The following is an 18,785-nucleotide window of genomic DNA, read 5'->3' on the forward strand; positions in this document are numbered from 1 at the left end:
GACAACCCTGAGCCTGGCTTTCTCTGTCTCTCAGAGTTGAACCCTGTAATTTCACTCCTCAGATTTGCAAATGAAGGTTATCTTACACTGTGTAGCTAGGTTGCAGTTCTCATGGTGGGTGGTGCTGGCCTTCCTGTCACGCTGACAGAAGCATGCCTGTCTGCTGCCTTCACCAAGTCCTTCCTCAGGAAAGGTAGCATGGAAATCTCAAAAGCAATGGGAAAAGAACCTACAGGATCTGGAGCCTTCGATCCAGACTATCTCTGCTGCCGCCTCAGCTCTTGGGTGACAAGACACCAACCCCTAGGAGTGAAGGGACTCAGAGAAGCCATAACAAAACATGGACACAGTGAGTATGTTCAAGGCACTTAAGCAGTAATAGATGGACAGACTGATTATCTACCCCCCCCCCACACACACTTTCTCCTGGAACACTGTTTCTCAACCTGTGGGTCGTGACCCCCACAGGCATCCAACAACCCTTTCCCAAGGGTCACATATCAGACATCCCGAATCTCAGATATTTACATTATGATTCATAAAGGTAGCAAAATTACAGTTATGAGGTAGCCATGAAAACAATTCTATGGTCAGGGGGGGTCACCACAACACGAGGAACGGTGTTAAAGGGTCTCAGCATTAGGAAGGCTGGGAACCACTGTTCTAGAAACAGACCAGGAAGTTTTCCTAGAGCAAAAAATGCCCTCCTTCATCAGAGCCTAGGAAATGATGGCAAAGCAGACAGGCACAAGAAGCACAAGAATTGCCACTCAGTACCCTACACTTTCCAGCCTCTGGCCTAAATCCTTGTGTCCCGCCATGTCCCCAGAGTTTATTCTTTGTGTAAAAAGCTTTTGGCCCTACCATTTTAGAATCTTCACTTTCTTTCTGCAGACTCTTACATACACACAAAGTATCCAGTTGCACACCTTGCCCTGATGTCTGATGTCAGTCTACTTCTTAGGCCAACTGGAGACTGTAGCAGTGCAGAGGGAAGTTTTTCCCTCCTGCAACTGCAACAACAGATTGGGTTCCGGAGTTGGTAGACTAGGGTATACTTTCCTACACATCAGCACATCTCATGCAGTTAATGCAACAGCCCTTCATTTCCCACCCTGGCAAGCTGTTTCATATTTTCAAGTAACTGGGAAATGTTAAGACTGAGCAAGACTTTCTAAGTGGATATGTTGTGTCGTGTCTCCAGGCCTGAGCCTGTATCACCTAACATAAGGGAACAGGATTGAAACAGGAGACAGAGACTCCCACCTCCATGTCCTCCTGAGGTAGCTTCTGACTCGTTAATTCTCTAATCAGGACTTCCTTCCTTCCCTCCTCCTGCTTAGGTCAAGTGGTTTCTGGAAGGTCCTGGAACACCCCAGCCACACCCCAGCTGCACGGTTCTAACCCTTGACCCCCTTGCCAGGACCAACCTCTCCCCAGGCAACGGTGTGACTCCCTCTGTCCTCTGATCCTCCAGACCTCTGCTAAAATGTTACATCACTAGAGATGCTGTCCCTGGACACCCTACTCTCAGCAGAGTCTCTCACTCATTCTCCCCTGCCTGGGGGACCCCAACAGTGATAAACTAACCAGAGTCACTCTGCTCTGTTTCCCAGAGTAAATATATATCTATTCTTGGGACTGGAGAGGTGGTTCAGTGGTTAAGAGCACTTGCTGCTTTTCTGGAGAATGTAAGTTCAGTTCCCAATACCTACACACACACACACACACACACACACACACACACACACACACACTCACACGTACATAGATAAAAAATAAAATATTTTTGAAAACTTATTCTTTGTTTACATGTGTGTGGGAAAGCCATCAAAATGTTAGTGGTAGTGGTGATAATGATAATTTCCAGATTTTATGCTCAGTTCATTTGTCTCCAGTACCGGGGATTGAACACAGGGTCTTTGGTGGTTTGGTTTTGTTTTATTTTTTGAGGCATGGTTTCTCTGTGTAGCCCTGGCTGTCCTGCTCATTCTGTAGACCAGGCTGGAACTCAGAGATCTGCCTGCTTTGCTGCCTCCCAAGAGCTGGGCTTAAAGGTGTTCAATGCCACCTCAAGCTGAACACAGGGCCTTAAGCATGCTACGAAAATGTTCTATCACTAAGCTGTCTCCCCACTCCTTGGTACTTTACATGTATAAATTTGGTAATAAAACTAGTTATTTTCAAGAAGACTACATGGGCAGAGAGCAGAGGTTGTTGGAGAAAGGTCACGATGTGTGATGACCAATAACTTTTGTTGTGCTTAGTGCTTTCTTCAAAACACTGAGGTGAGCCAACAGAGTCTGAAAGACCTTGGTAAATGAATATTATTATTTTATTAGGAAGAATGGGAGTACAATTTTGATCTAGAAAGTCCATATCCAGTGATTATGAGGGCCAGGCAGGCAGTTCATCTCTCATGAAGTAAACAGCACATAACCATCTCCGTCTGACTGACTGTAAGACGATGATCATACTCAGAAAGGAAATTCCAGGAACCTGCATTCTAATTAACATGGAAATGAAGTCCACAGAATAAATATGCATCCGAAGTGGATGCGGTCCCAGGGTACAGCGTAGACAGATGCAGATTGATTTGATCTGGATGCATTAGCGGCGTGAGTGTTTGCTGGGGACCATGGAATGGAAAGTTGGCATTCAGTTCAATTAGAAGGGCAGAGTGAGCGGTGAAAGCAATTTCCTTTGTTCGGTTAAATTAGGCATTCATCCGACAGCAACTACTCTTTGACCTTCCTGGGAAGGGCCACGGTGGCTTATAATGACCATTAAATGAACAGCCAGCTTATTCCCACCAATGTTTAACAAGCAGGACTTAGGAAAGCTCACTCCGGACGGAAAAATCAGCTAAGGATGAATCTGTAAGAATATTTGTGGCATATTCCATTGTTTTAAGTTATCAGCATCCAATCAGGGCAGCCAGGAAGGACTGGTGAGCACACCAGATAAGACTGAATGTGGGAGCTTATCAAACGTAATAAAGAGGCCGCTCTCTGCCTCTTGCTAATTTGCGTTCCAAGAGCTGAGCAAAACAAAACAAAAGACAATTCCTCTGGGTGATTCTTGAAGAGGATGAGGAACAAGCCTGGGGTTTGCTAAGATACACTGTTTCTCAATGCGAGTGGCTGCTTTGGAGGACGAAAGCTTAAGAACAGTGGTGGTTCTGCCCAAGGTTATAGAGTCCCGCAACCCAAGTAGCAGGGGCCTTCTGTTACTTCATGTCCCAGTCCATACTGCAGGACATGGGAGTCAAGTCCCTTTTCTTGCCTGTTAAATGCCAGGCTGCCATGCTGAACATTGTGTATAAACATTGAGCTGTTGGAACAGATTTTGCGACTCTTGTCCTTTCGATCAACGCTACCCCCCACCCCCACCCCACTTCTCACTCAGACTCAGAGCCAAGCAGCAGTCTCAGCAGACACTTGGGCCAAGCTTCCTGCTGGAGCTTTCCATATAAAATCTGTTTGGCTTTACAACTAGAGGATCCCCAAACATACCCCAGACTGAGTGTCTTGGCTCTCTAAAATGTAAACCGGTTAGATTATTATGTCTAACTAAAGTCCTACAAGACACGCTTTGAATTCTGTTTTAATATTATTGTTGCTGAAGTATATGTGCTACACACGATTTTTCATATCTTAACCAAAACAGGACAGCATAAATGCAATGAAAAGGGTTTTCTCTCTCCTCCTCTAATCCTTCCCCCGCCCCCCCACCCTCAAACATTGTAACAACGGCATTGTTTAAATGCCCAGAATCAACTGTTACATTTCCCTCAGAGCAGTTAGGTGCCTACTGAATCCCGGAACAGCCTTTCACTCTGCTTTGATCAACAGAAGCTGGTCACAGGCTAATGAAGGAATTCAAGCCCCAGCTTGAAGAGGTTCTGGCTTCTCATCTTCTTCCATTGGAAAAAGACAGTCGCCGTGTGACCAGTCTTGGGAGAACTTGCTGGAAGAGAACTGTGGAACTACAGAGCCACAGGTCATCATTTTGAGCCATTAATTTGGGGGATGATTTGTTATGCATCAAAAGGTGAATGTTGGATTCGCTTCTGGTATCTCTGATCTGAAAGGACACAAAAACTTGGGCTAATGAAATAGTTCCAGAAGGAATCAGAGGTGTGAGCTTATCATGATCCCCATGGAGAACATAACACAAATATCATCATTACAACACAAGGGAGTCCAGAAAGAGGTATCGAATCAGGCAGGATGTCAGACATGATGGCTGGTCCCTGCATCTGCTGTCAGTCTCTCTCTGCAGCTTTTCTGTCCCAACCCTGTAGTACCAAGGTACCATCAGAAGCTCATTGCAGAGAATTCTCATGATGGTGTTTGTGATTTTTAAAATGCCTTGAGTGCATTGTGGCAATTGCTGCTTGACTGTTAACCTCACCTACCACCCCCCGGGGTGGAGACAGCATGGGCAGGAAGAAGCTGGAAGCTGCTGCCTGCGTTGTGAGTGAGAGCCAGCAGGAGCCAGACAACCTGCAGACAGGCTGGTAACAGAGGTTGGCCAGGCTGTGGGCATGTGCAGATGTGATCCACACTTGACTTCTGCCCAGGTCGCCAACCGTGGCAGTACATGGCTGTAACTCCAGCATTTGAGAGTCTGAAGCAGGAGGATCAAAAATTCAAAACCAGCTGGGGGTACATCCTGATTTCCTGGTCAGCCTGGGCTATCTAAAGAGACTGTTTCAAAAGAGAAAAACAGAAGTTGGAGAAGATACTGGTTTGAGTATGTGGCAGACTTCCGTCTTCAGTAGGAAGAACAAGAGGGATGGTAATGGGAGAATTCAGAGGTAAATTCAGAGTGAACCTTTGGGAACAGGAAGTTGAAGGAAAAAAAGGTCTGAAAGTGACAACAATTCTACAAAGTGACCCTGGTGTTTTCTCTTTAACAGCATTTAGAAACTTCTCTTTATAACCAGGGGCTTTGAGATTTCACCCTGAAGGGCTTCGAGATGATGGGCTCTAGTCCCTGAGGAAGGCAGCCTACCCAACCTTTCAATCAGAAGCCGTGGCCTGGATTTCATCAAGTTTTCTTCTAGTATTTCTCTGATAAACTTTCTCTACTCTCCTCTTCCCAGAGCCCTCACTATCCAGATGCCTTGTCTCCTATATTTGTCCAAATTTTTAGATTTCCCTGATCTTTGTAAGGCCAACTCCAAATAAATGAATTTTACTGGGTAATTTTTTTTTTTTTTAAGTTTACACTCAAAATGTAATGGGAAACATCAGAAAGGAAGAGTTTTATGTTCTGTTATGGAAAGGCTATACAGACAGTAAACGAAAAAATCCAAAGATAGGAAAGTTGTTTTTATATAATAACAGTGGGGGCAGAATTTATATCCAAATGATCTCGTTTATACTAAACAAACAAAAAGGTCCATATTGCAGGACACAGCAGTATAAGGGGGTGGGGCAGATGGAGAGAGGAGGCTTAACCAAAAATAGTGGGAGATAAATACTACGTACAGCATGGTGGGCGCCTGAAGGGGAAGATGGAACCTTCCATTCTTGATATACCAGGAGAGACAGCCGTAAATGGAGCTTTCTCTTCAAATCCAGAGCACACAAGGAGTCTCTGATATTATAGGTTTTCAAGGGGGTGGGCAAGCTTTATACCAGGTGATCTAGCCTGGCTTGACCTAATTGCTGAAGGACACAGAGGCGCTATACTCAGTACCGCTGGCCAGGGGGGAGGAGCTGCAAGGGCATTGCCTTTTTGGGAGAAGGAAGGCAGCTACAGGGTTTGTGATCTAACCAGAAAGAGGAAGGACAAAGGGAAAGAAGAAGGAAGCAAGAGAGGATGCAATAATGAAGGTGGAACGACTTCCTCAGTCTCACAGTATAAAGCTAACCATGATCCAAACAGTAGGGGACAGATCCAAACTGTATCAACAAATCAAAACTATCGGACAGAACACATCTAGGATCTGAGGGGGAAGGGTGAAATTTCAATTCAATGTTAAGGCGATATGCTAGGCAGCACAGTGCCTTAGAACATGTAAGGAGCGTTCTAGAAAGTCAGCTGTTCTACACCTGCCACACAAGCACTTGGGAAGTGGAGGCAGGAGGATCAGCAAGAGTTTTCCCTAATTAGTTTTATATTGTAGTTATTAAGTTAGTGTTTGGGTGGAAGTTTGACCTCGCATTCTTACCTGACACTCAGATCTATGTGTAAGTCTAGAAATAGAAGCTGCCAAGTTCAGGCTCCCTAAAACATTCAGAAAGAGGGCTGCAGGCAGACTGTCTTTAAGAATAAATCTCTTGTTCACAATAAGCTTATGAAATTGGAAGATATTTCAAGGACAGTGCTGGGACAAGATACCGGAAGCATTTTTCTGTGATCGTATCTTCTACACGTAACAGTGGACAAATCACCCCAAGTCACTGCAGTGTGTTCTTGCTATCTCGGCTCTGGCGTGCTGACAGAAAGAAGTTTATTCAGTTTGTCAGTATGCTTCAAATGCCATTCCATTGAAAGCCGCAGGAGGAGAGCTAGTTCCCTCTGGACTATGCGTCATGTTGGTGATTTCATATGTTAATATTTACTGTGATGGCTAATTATGTTGTTCATCAGTATTTTGTCTGAATATTTACTATATGTTTATTAATGAGCAGAGAGGTTGACTCATCTTGTCTAGAAGTCCAGGTCACCTTATCTTCTGCCTTTCTCCTGGGATGACCATGGCATCTGATGGTCTTCTTGGCTGGTCCCATAATTCCTTCTTCCAGTGATGCCAACCACAGCCCACATGTCCCTTCTCCCAGTGATGCCACCTAGAGCCCCATAATTCCTTCTCCTAGTGATGCCAACCACAGTCCCATCTGTCCCTTCTTCTAGTGAAGCCAACCACAGCCTTTCCGGTGCTATCAACACTGATGGTTCTTCTTCTTCTGGTCAGATTCTGAGTCTCTAGAATCTGCCCTCATTCATCTGCTTTGCATACCTTTACTTCTGCTTAGATAAGTGTATTTTTTTTTCCTGAGAACTCCAGATTCCCTGTGACTTGAATTCTATAATATTCAAGTCAGGCCTGAGTCTCAAAGTCAGCCAGCTCAAGGGTTTTAGCAGAACATTAGGAGTTGTTACAAGAGGCTTCTGTAGTGAGAATTTTGGTTTCAAAAACAAAAAAAAGTTATGCTATGTGACTATGTTTTCATTTTAATCCCAGGTGTGGGTTAAGAGGCTCCTTCACAGAGGGTGATTATGATTTGCCTCATGCACTAGCAGGCGCGTGATCTTCTCCAGTTGCAGATAGTTTAATTCTGGGGACTCTGGAGATGGTATAATGGGAGAGCCCCAGGAGGGCCTGTGGAGGCTACTGCTCCTCCTGCTGATGATGATTTATCCTGCTGCTCCATTTGCTGCATTGCTGGGTTGCTGGGTTGCTGAGTTGCTGTATATTCTGACTATGAAGAGATTGAACTTACCCCAAGGAACCCAATGCCCCTAATCAGTAGGAAGTAGTCTATAGAAGTCTACAACTCCTTTCTTCTGTAACCTTCTTCCTGTTCTACCTAGTGTTGGGAGATTGGAAGAGATTCAGATGGAATAAGGATTAGAAGGGAGGTAGAGGTATAAGAACCCAATAAAATAGCTCAAAAATATACCAACAGGCTTGGAACTCAAATGTATATATAGGAGTTTTCTTTCCCTTCTTCACACCAATATTATTGGTATCCATTAATTTCTCTAAATTAAGAAGTGACTAGCTGGGTGGTGGTGGTGCACACCTTTAATCCCAGTACTTGGGAGGCAGAGGCAGGTGGATTTCTGAGTTCGAGGCCAGCCTGGTCTGCAGAGTGAGTTCCAGGACAGCCAGGGCTACAAAGAGAAACCCTGTCTCTAACCCCGCCCCCCCAAAAAGTGACTATACCCCCAAACCCAGGAACCAATGAGAAGTCGTGGTCGCAGAATCAAAGAGAAAGCTGATAAGCTCAAGAAGGAGGTCATGGGAACTTTAGCACCTGGTGACCAGGAAGAAGAGGAGGATGCCAAGTGCAAGAGGGCTGGAAGAGGGATGGGAATGGTCTGTATCCTGCCAGGGTGTGGGGCACACAATGCCGTGAGCACTGATCCGCCCATGTCATTCTGTATGCTATGACTTTTAAAGGCATATTCTAAAAACATGAGTGTGTGTGTTTTGTGTGTGTGTGTGTGTGTGTGTGTGTGTGTGAGAGAGAGAGAGAGAGAGAGAGAGAGAGAGAGAGAGAGAACGCTTAAATGAAGAAGACATGAGGACCCTGTAGGGACCCAGAAGCCAGGCCATCTTCAGTGTGAAATATGAATAAAAGATCACATGATGAAGACTTGATGCCCTCATGTAGAGGAATGCTAGGGCGGTGAGGCGGGAGTGGGTGAGTGGGTGGAGTGGGTGAGTGGGTGGAGTGGGTGAGTGGGTGGAGTGGGTGAGTGGGTGGGGAGCAGTCTCATAGAAGCAGGGTAAGGGTGGGGATGGGATGGGGTTTGCAGAGGGGAAACTGGGAAAGGGGGTAACATTTGAAATGTAAAGAAATAAAATATCCAATTTTAAAAAAAGAATGAAACATTAAAAAAAGAGAAAAGAAAAAAAAAGATCACATGAAATTAGGACCAAGACACAATCACAGACTGGCCAATGGGAGGGTCGTGTGGGACTGTGACCAATGGGAGGGTCGTGTGGGCAATGGAAGGGTCGTGTGGGACTGTGGTAAGACCTGACTTAGCAGGGGAGATGAAAGCTTGCCCTTCATCTCCCCTCAGGCAGAGAGAGAGGGTACTTTTGGGTTTTGTTATCTGATCACTGTGGTTTTAGATCTGCGTCCTCTGCAACCTCGTGTGTTGTAATAGTTAAAAGACTCTTTAATGACCCGTCCAACCCAACACACACAACCAAGAAGCTGGAAAACCACTAAACCACTAGACGCTGTGACTGGTGGAGGTCTGTGACAGCTGCTTCCTACTCGGTTTGGCAGGGGCCTAAAAGCGACTCAAGACAGATCCCCAAGTGTTGGGAGCCGACTTTAGCAGAAAGCGGCTAGATCAACTTTGCAGCCATCTGGAACCATATACCCTGACGAAAGATTTGGTTTTCAATAGCCTACAACAGCTGAAGCACACTCTGATATCCCACATATTTTGTGTTGCTGCTTACTGCCCCCAGCTGCAAGGTGCACGTGGTGGCCACGCCTGCAAGGTATTGCAGTTCACGTGCTGTCCACGTGCTATCTACGCCATACATGCCTGTAAGGCACACGTGCTATCCACGTCTGCAAGGCATTGCGGTGCACGTGCTGTCCACGCTATAGATGCCTGTAAGGCTTACGTCATATCAACACCTGCAAGGCACGTGGTATCCACGCGCCTACAAGGCACGTGACAAAAGCCTATAAATAGCTCAGAATTCCCCTCAATAAGAGAGACTTGATCAGAATCTCTGTCTTGTCTCCATTCTTCGCGTCTCTTCCCCTTTATCCCCACTCTCTCTCTCGCTAGACCCTGACCCTCGGACCGGAACGGGCAGTACAGGCTGCAACAGTTTGGCACTCAACGAGAGGCAGTGGGAACGAGAGACCCAGTGAGGGACGTTACTGGAAGAAGGTGATCACGAATCTGCCGAGTTGAGAAAGAGCACTTAGCCCCAAAAGTGTTGAGGCAAAGTGTTGAGGCACCCAAGGGATCAGACATTTGTAATCCGGATTCACCCACAAGTAAGAGGTAGGTGGGCCTAAGGACTGCTTACAAAGCAGGTAACTAGCCATTTCCCCTCCCATCTCTCTCAGAAGAACCCTGACCCTTCCATCCAGGCATAAGGACAGAATAAACCAGGGCATTGGGTGATGGCTAAGAACAAGACACAGAGAAGAGGAGCCAGTATTAGATAAAAATCTATCAGTGAATTGTAGGCTTCACAGCACTTCTGTCACTGACCCGCCGTCTGCTCAGCTTCTGAACTCTAGATGGGATAGCATGTCAGAAGCTATGACCAGACCAAGAGAAAAGGTCTCTGACATTTTCTTGACGATGACGTCACGTCTGCAAGCCCTTATAATGCATTACCCTTGAACATATGCTAAGATTCTGGGCGCCTCCTTTTAGTTCCCCATTCTTGACTATAGGTGGAGAGCCAAGGACTGTTTGAAGAAAGACTCTTAACATTAAAGGGCAAGATAAAATTATTAACAGTGCTTTGGAGGTTTAGATTTTATAGAGAACCCTAGTAAGAGAAGATCTCAGATCCGGAAAACCAAAATCAGATGCTATAAGAAAAATAGATCATTAATAAAACAAAAAAGAGAACTCTTAAAAGAAATGGAAATGTGGCACTGAAACAAAAAGTTTACTGTGAGGGTTGGGAGGCAGGTATGTGGAAACAGCAGAACAAAAAAAAAAAAAAAGAGAGAGAGAGAGATGGGAGAGGGGAGGAGAAAAGAAAAAAAGTAGGTGATCTGTCCAAGAGGTCTGGTATCTGAATTAAAGGAGACAGAGAACGTAGGAACTAAAGAAACAGAGGGGAAGAAATAGTTAGAAGAACAATTCAAGCAAACCTCCCCCAATCTGAATGACACAAGTTTCTAAACTAAAAGGGCCAGTCCTAGCATGACTCATACGGCATCACTGGTCATCAGGAAATCACATGATCTCAGTCACAAAGACATGGGGAAAATAGGTAACATACAAAGAACAACAATAAGGATGACTTTGGACACTTTAACCACAGCAGAAGGCAATGGGAAATGACCTCTTATGACTGACTTAGGATGGTGGAAGCAGGGTCATTAACAAAGGCTAGACACCTGAGCCCCCATCCTCAGACATTTTCCTCTGAAGCTACTGTCAGAGCAACAGCAAAATGGGGAAGGACATCAAGAAAAGGACCAGCATATCCAGGAACTAGAGGTCTCACCCAGGAACAAGGCAATAGGACCCCTCTCGTGTAGGGAAGCAAGGATGGCAGGATAGCAGCTCTGCAGGGTCAGAATGTGACCTGAAGGTGTCGAGTTGAACAGGTCTGATGACTCAGGAAGACACGGCTCCAGACAGGAAGGGCATTTACATAACACATAAAAAATACCGTTTTCCCCCCCCCTTCCTCCTCAAACACTGAGAGAACCGCCTTCCTCTTTACTCTCCACACCATGTCTCTGGTCCCTTTACAGCTAAACTCAAGACTTCTCTGTGCCTCAGGACTCCACCATTGCCGCCACTGTGTGGCTTTGTACTGAAGAGAGACAGAGAGACAGGACACGGCTATGGTCACAGAATGTTCTAGTAGGCACTGGTAGAGGAGGGAATGTGGCTGGGTGCGTGGGTGGAAGAGTAGAAAATTCATTAGCTGAGAGTGGGGGTGGGAGAGGGGTGTTGCCAGTCTGAGAAGAGAGTCAGTTGTAGGAAATAAACTTCCCAGAGAGCAAGACAGTGAATGGGTCAGGGAGGAATAAACTGGTATCCGGTGGACCCAGGAGAAAAGGAGAGAGTGCCTTCCTTTTTCTTGGCCTGATCAAGCAAAAACTGGAATCACTGGATTTTTTAAAAAATCTTTTAAAATAGTTTATTAACTCTGAGGATTAATAATACAATGTACTTTGATCATATCCACTCCTCCTAATTCCTTCAGATCCACCCCTCACCTCGCCACCCCTCCCCCCTCTCTCTCCCCAACCCTCCATCCACTGATTCCCATTTGTGCTGCTCATGGGTATAGGATCCTCCACGGGAGGGTGACTGACAGCCCTTAACTGACTCTTCCTCCCCTAGAAGCCATGAATTGTCGATAGCTTTCAGTGAAGGGTAGGTGCTGGGGAGCCCCTCCCACGTTCATGGTCGAGCTGCTAGGAATTCAAGAGCTTAGTGACTGTGTCCTGTCCAGAGACATCAGTTTCCCAGTCTTCCCCGCTGTCTGCCTCTTACAATGGTTTTGCTGTCTTCTGTGGTGGTCCCTTAGCCTTGGAGCAGGGATCACTATAGTTTACTTTAATAGTATTAGCATCTGCAAGGCTGCGTTCAAAGCAGCTATCTCTAAGCTTGGCTAGCCTTGGTCGGGGATAAAAGCATCAGCCAATTTCTAGCCACCTCATCCCCAATAATCCCTGTAAAACCAAAGGACACTGAGAGATTCTACATCCGGGTGCTCATGGCCACAACCTGTGTGAGGCTGGAGGGTGGAGTAGGCTTCCTGGAGATGCTTTGTAGTGGTAAGGTATGGAAACGTTCTCACTCAATGGGGCTTCTGATTTTTAAGAAACAGAAACCGATACAATCAAACTTAAACACAAAAGGGAGAGCCGCTCCTGTGGATGAGAAGTGTATCCACTGCCGTTGCCGGGAGGGGAGCGTCTGGGAGTATCTCTTTCTCAATTACATCACAAAGATGGGTGCAGGCGTTGGGAGCCCACCTTGGCTGGTGACGACAGACCCCAGCTACCTTCAGCTTGTGCACCAAGATGGACAGATCAGCAGACTGACAACTGTATATGAGTAGAACGAGACCACCCAATCCTGGTGCCCGAAAGGAAGCACACACATCTTAGGAGCAACCGAGGAAAGGTACAAAAACCCAAGGAAAGCCTACAACTGCTCAGAGTCCCAAGGACTTTCAGCCATAGATCTTTCCTTGCCCTGAGCTATCCTGAGTGGAAACGTACGAGTTCTTTTTGGAGAGTCAGTTGTGTTAGATGGTGTTTTGCTAGGGTAAACACGTGAAGGAGTGTTGTCCTAAAGCGGACACAGGTGTGAAAGGCTAAGGCAGACTCGTGAAGGAACGTTTCCCTGAAGCAGACACGGGAGAGAGGATGCTCTGCTAAAGCAAACACGTGAAAAAACACGTGATGAAGGATCCTTTGCTAACAACACACATGTATTGGTCCGCCTTACCTTATGTAGTTGAGCCTCGTTTGTCAGGACTCTGCAGACTCGCACTGATTGGATGCATGTGCCGAGACAAGAACCATGCTGAGGCGAGGCACAGGGAGGACACTGATGTTTGGAGGGGACAATCAGGACTCCACGGAACGATGGTGTAAGACTCTGATGAGCCTCAGTTTACCGGGACCCCCTGAGTGAACAACACGCAGCCGAGGATCGTTGCAAAAGCAAGAGGAATTTTTACTGTTCCAGCATGCTGGGGTCATCCTGCATCCAAAAGGAGAGGCGACCCCGGGCAGCTTGTTCAACAGACATTTATACAGTCTCCAGGGGTAGCATAGAGAAACAGCAGCTAGGCACAATATGATTGGCAGAACAGTGTGACTTTTAAACTGATTGGTCTTTAGGGAATGAGGTGGCAGGGACTTCCCATGTCTGCGGGTGGCCAATGGTCAGTTGTCCATGTGCTCTGCCCCCCCCCCCACGCAGGTCAGTCCTCACCCCCTGTGGTCTGAGGAATGTTAGTCTCTTCCTTCTGGAGGGGAGGGGTGCCTTGCCTAAGTGTTCTATGACCTCTCTCTTCCAGGAGGGTAGGAGTCTGGTGGAATTTTCCAAAGTTCCTGAGCTGACCCCTTCAGTGGAGACAGAGCTAGGCTTGCTGGTACGGCTAGCTGTGCAGCGCTTGTGGGTCTCATGTCTTTGCTGATCTTCACTTTCCTGAGAGAGGCACAGCAGAGAACTTGTCTTGGTGTCCCTTCTGGTCCCTCCTGCTGACTGGAGCCTGGCTGTCTCTGCTAGGTTGTGTCACCACTTTTGCTATCCTGGCTCTACAGAACTGGACTGCTGATGTGTCTGTGAAGTGTTTGCGAGTGGACTGAGCTGCCACTGCTGACCTGTGAACTGAACTGCTGATTTCCAGACAACACAGAGGGGAGTTGTTCCAAAGAACTTTTTACACAGGTCTACTTTCCCCACCCCCCAACCCCGGACCCATATCCTTTCTCCCCGACTACCTTGGTGGGTGGTGAGCTACAAGGGAGGTTAAAGCATTTAAAAACCATCATTAAAAATAAGGTTTAAAAAAAATTAAAGTTACATTTCCCCCATTTTAAAAATTCTTTTAATGGACAGAGAGAAAGAACCGGAAGCCTACAGGACCGCACAGGGATCCTAGGGAGCTCTTTGCACACTTCCCCCCTTTCTTATAAACATGGCTTTCCATTTTTCATTGGCATGCAGGAGGTTGCTTTCTCTACAGAAAACATCAGCTTTCTCCACAGGATTCTCAGCACACCTGACACAGGAGCATCAACCGTGGACCATCCCTTGGTTTCTCTTCCCAGAAATGACTTCTCTTCTTTCTCCTTCTCCTCAAACTCTCCTTCCCTCTCCTCTCCATCCTTCTCCTCTTTCCCCTGCAAATCTTGTTTCCCCCTTTTCTTCCTCTGAATACTTGGAAGAGTCAAACGCAGTGGTTCTCAACCTGTAGGTCGAGAGCCCTTGGAAGGGAGTTGAAAGGGGTGGTCTAAGACCATCAGAAGGCAGGGACATTTACATTATGATTCATAAAAGTGGCAAAATTAGAGTTATGAAGAAGTAGCAACAAAAATAATTTTGTGGCTGGGGGTCAGCACATCCTGAGGAACTGTGTTAAGGGTCACAGCATCAGGGGGCTTGAGAAGCACTGGTCTGAGTAGTAGCCAGCATCTACATAGCACTATGGTTCTGTTTCTAACCTCTTGTCCAGGCAATTGCAAACCACGCCCTTTTCAAAGGTTTAGCCTCCTCTGGTTAGCTCTGGTGTTATGTTCCTCATTGCCCTCTGATATGTGAAATTCTCACACCCCCCAGCCCCATAAGTTTACTAGTATACATTATTTTGTTAATATACAGACATTTTCTTTAACATTGCAGTAGCAACTTAGCCCCAGAATCTCTCTGTACTTGACACAGTAAAGATTTTCTTGATATTCCCAGCCATGCTGACATGAGGCAGGTACACATTCAAGGCAGCCAGCCAGGGGCCTATGAGTACCTTTCTTTGGTTCTGTCAACTCCACCCATGATCTCACAGAGAAAACTGATACCAATTTTCAAGCCTGTGACCCAAGCAGATACATCACGGCTACTCAAAGCCCTTTGGCCAGGGTTAGTCCTAGGGATAACCCTAAGAGAAGGCTGGACATTTGAGGGGGCTGTAAGGTTGTTGAGCCATCTCTGGCCCAGCAGAGCTGTCTGATCAAAGCAACCTGCACAATACAGCTCCTTCTATACTGAAATTGGCATGGGGAGAAATAAAAGTGTACTGAGATAATCTAGTAAAATTTGGAGGCCTAATTCTTCTCACAGTGTACACACTGCCGTCCTGATTAATACAAGAATGTGAAAGAGAACAGGAATGAATGAGACAGTACTGCTTGTTGTCCCAGAGCAATTGTAAGCCCACCCAAATACCACTAGGCTCTCTTTGGAGGCTGACAAAGAAATCTAAAGCTTACAGGGCAAAACAAAGGACTGAGAACAGCCAGTGTAACTGCAGGAAGTCAGGAGGGGGAACTGACTTACTCACCAAGACAATCACCAGGTAGAGAGAGTACAGAAAATGCAGATTAACATTACAGAGATGTCGTAGGAAAATAAGGCTGCTTTTCAACGGAGAGCACAGCTCCCAGAAACAGACCCAGATACACTTGAGAATTTAGAATGTGAAGTGGTATTCTGCCACTGACAGAATAAAAACAGTTCAGAAATGGTGTAGCAGACAAGCCATTAGGGAAAAGAAAAAGTATTGAAGACCCCCAAACTCGGGAGACCCTTCCTCAAGTCTCAGGAAATCACGACCACCCAAAAATCACAAGAAGCCATACCTGGATGCAATCAGCAGGGGTTTATTGGGGAGAGTTGGCTAGCCAAGGTCAAAACTGAATTTTGACAAAACAGAATTTTGACAAAAGGCCAGCAAGCTGAGGAGCTTTTTTTATAGCACGGGGTGGGATTTTCGTGCAGTTACACATGATTGGTTGCATTTTCACACGGTTGCACATGATTGGTTGTTTTACAAATTTTGAACATCAGCAGGCCAAAACACTGGGAAAACCTCAAGTGGGGCTGGGTAACCAAGAACAGTGGAAAGTTAGCTAGTTCTTGGAACCACCCAGATGACTTGCATCTTTCTCTGTGGTCAGGAATGTGTCTTCTTGCTTTGGTCCCTCCCCACCCTGAGGCTTGAGGAATGTTGCTCTTCCCTGAATGTATCCCGGAGCAGTGAAGGCCTGAAATCTTACATCCAGTTCTGAGTTCTGGAACCTGCACTCTTTCTGCTCAGGTCTAAGGGCAAAGAAAAAGCCTGCATATGTTTCACAAAATGGTCTTTATAATTTTTCACTCTACAGTATGAAAATGCTTTACTTCCTGTGTCTGGCTAAATTCTACGTGGATTCATAGCTGAAATGCAAAACATAAAACCAGAACAATGCTAGAAAAAAAAAATGTCCAATCCCTCCTTTTTTTTTCCTCATAATTTTGAACTGGGAAAGATTGGGAGACATCTTGGACACGATTGGCACCCTTAGTCATATAAAAATTAAAATGGGGGTGGGGTGGGGAAGAAGCAGTGCAGCCTGTAGGAGTCGGGTCTCTTCTTCCCTCTTGTAAGTTCAAAAGATCAAACTGAGGTCATTAACCAGTGAATCATGACATCAATCCTTAAAAAGACTGAGCCAAATGTAATGGCCAAAGGCCGTAACGCTAGAGCAAGTTGGAGGAAAACTTCCGGTTAGGCAGAGACCTACCATGCTACTTCAGTGGGTCAACAGTCTGGCCAAAGGACCACCCCTCAGGAAGGACAGTCTACCCGTAGGAAAGCAAGCTCACCTTAAGCCAGGCCGAAGATTAAGACAGGATATTATTCCTTTAGTGAGATCTGTAGTTTTCCTTCCCAGAATTCCTGCCCTCACTACAGTTCCTACAAATCAAGCTGACTCAAGGTTTGGTTGGATCTATCCTCTCTGCGTCCTGGTTCAGAAATGTATGACTGTCTCCTCTGCACCGCCCTCCCTCCTGTCCCCCATGCTGGCTAGAACGCAAGTACACTTTTCTCCATTCTTTGGGCTTCCTTGCTCGTTCTCTAAAATCTCACTGTCCATCTTAAGACTGACTTCCACATCAGCCCCGGTTGAGGTTTGGTCTTCTGCTTGTATTGTAATGCTAAATGCTGGCCCCAAGGGCTTGGTTGCCCCACCCTCAAGAGAATCTGCATGCTCATAAATGAGGGCGGGACCTTGCCCCCAACTTATCTTCTATTGGTTAAATAAAGATGCCGACAGCCAATAGGTGAGCTGAACAGATATAGGCAGGGTTTGGAGTCTGCAGAGAACCACTAGGAGGGAGAAGAAAGTGGAGGGAGAAGAAAGCTACCATGGGATAGGTGAATCATAAAAATATAGCCACGAGGGCTGGCCAATTGGAGTTAAGAGCTGCCCAGATGGAACATGGCAAATTAAAATTTGGGATTATGGATGGGAAATAGATTCTAATAGCAGAGATGGTAGATATCCACCCAGCTCTAGTGAGGATTAAGGCTTATTCTAAATATAACGTGTGTGTGTGTGTGTGTGTGTGTGTGTGTGTGTGTGTGTGTGTGTGTGTGTGTATGTGTATCTTTTATCTGGGAACTGAATGATCAAAGGCAGGGCAGAAGCCCTGGATGGAGATTAAACATTTTCTACACCCAGCATCTCCGCATATCTGACCTCCACTCGAGCTTCACTCGAGCCGCGAGCTTTGGTTTTTCCTTCTCTCCATTCTCTTCCTCTGAGCCGCTGAGTATTTTTCTGTAAGCTTTAATAAAATTCTCCTCCTCAAGCTTCTTTTTGAGTCCCTTCTTAAATTCTTGTGTTAATGATGCTAAGAACCCTGAGCAAGAACCTTAATTTTCCCTACATCACCTGGCAATCAGCCAAACACACCCCACATTTTCTGGTAACAGTAATTCCAGCTCTCGGGAGGCTGAGGTGGGAGGACTGTGGGTCACAGGGCAGCCTAGGCTTCATAGAAAGAGTCGGTCTCAAAGTGGGGAGCGGGGAGTATTTTTTGGCAAGGCTAAGAATACCATAAAATTAAGAAATAAACCGAAGAATAGAAAAAAAAAAAGTTTGCAATTTACACAGCAGGGTTAAATTATTTTAGCCTGCAAAAGAGATCTGAAGAATCACAACAAAGATAATAAAAAGAGATAATAATTCAATAGAAAAATAGGCAAAAGATGAAAACAACAGACATTACAACAAAGAAAAGCCAGTAAATATATTAAAACATTTTTTCAGTCTTTTAAATAGTCACAGAAATGTAAGATAGAACAAGGTACAACTTTCAATTACAAACATAAAAGTTCTGACCATACTCGAGAGTGTGGGAGACGGGAACCCTCGAGTACTGTTAACAGAATATAGATTTCTGTGGCTCCTTTTAAAAGGCATTTGGCACTAACTGCTAACATGTCGAGTACACATTCTCTCTTTGACTCAGCAATTCCCCTTCTAGGAAAAATTTCCCTAGAAACATTTGCACCAGGAACTAAATATAGACTGTACCCAAGCAGCATACGCTGTTATTTGTGGTAGTGAAAAATTAGACAGCTGGCACTGTGGTGTGAGCCTTTGAACCTAGTACTCAGAGGCAGACACAGTGGATCTCTGTGAGTTCAAGACCAGCCTGGTCTATGCAGGGAAATACCAGGTCGGCCAGAGCTATGTAGTGAGACCCTATTGTCTCACAATAAACAAACAAACAAAAAATACCCAACTAGATGAAACCTTAATACCTACCAGGAGGGGTTTAAGTAAACTATTTTACTCTGTAAATGTGAACCACAGGCTACTGTAAAGAACCAATGCATTTGAAAAATAGAACAT

Source organism: Arvicanthis niloticus, chromosome 13 (assembly GCF_011762505.2).
Source record: "Arvicanthis niloticus isolate mArvNil1 chromosome 13, mArvNil1.pat.X, whole genome shotgun sequence".
Lineage (NCBI taxonomy): Eukaryota > Metazoa > Chordata > Mammalia > Rodentia > Muridae > Arvicanthis > Arvicanthis niloticus.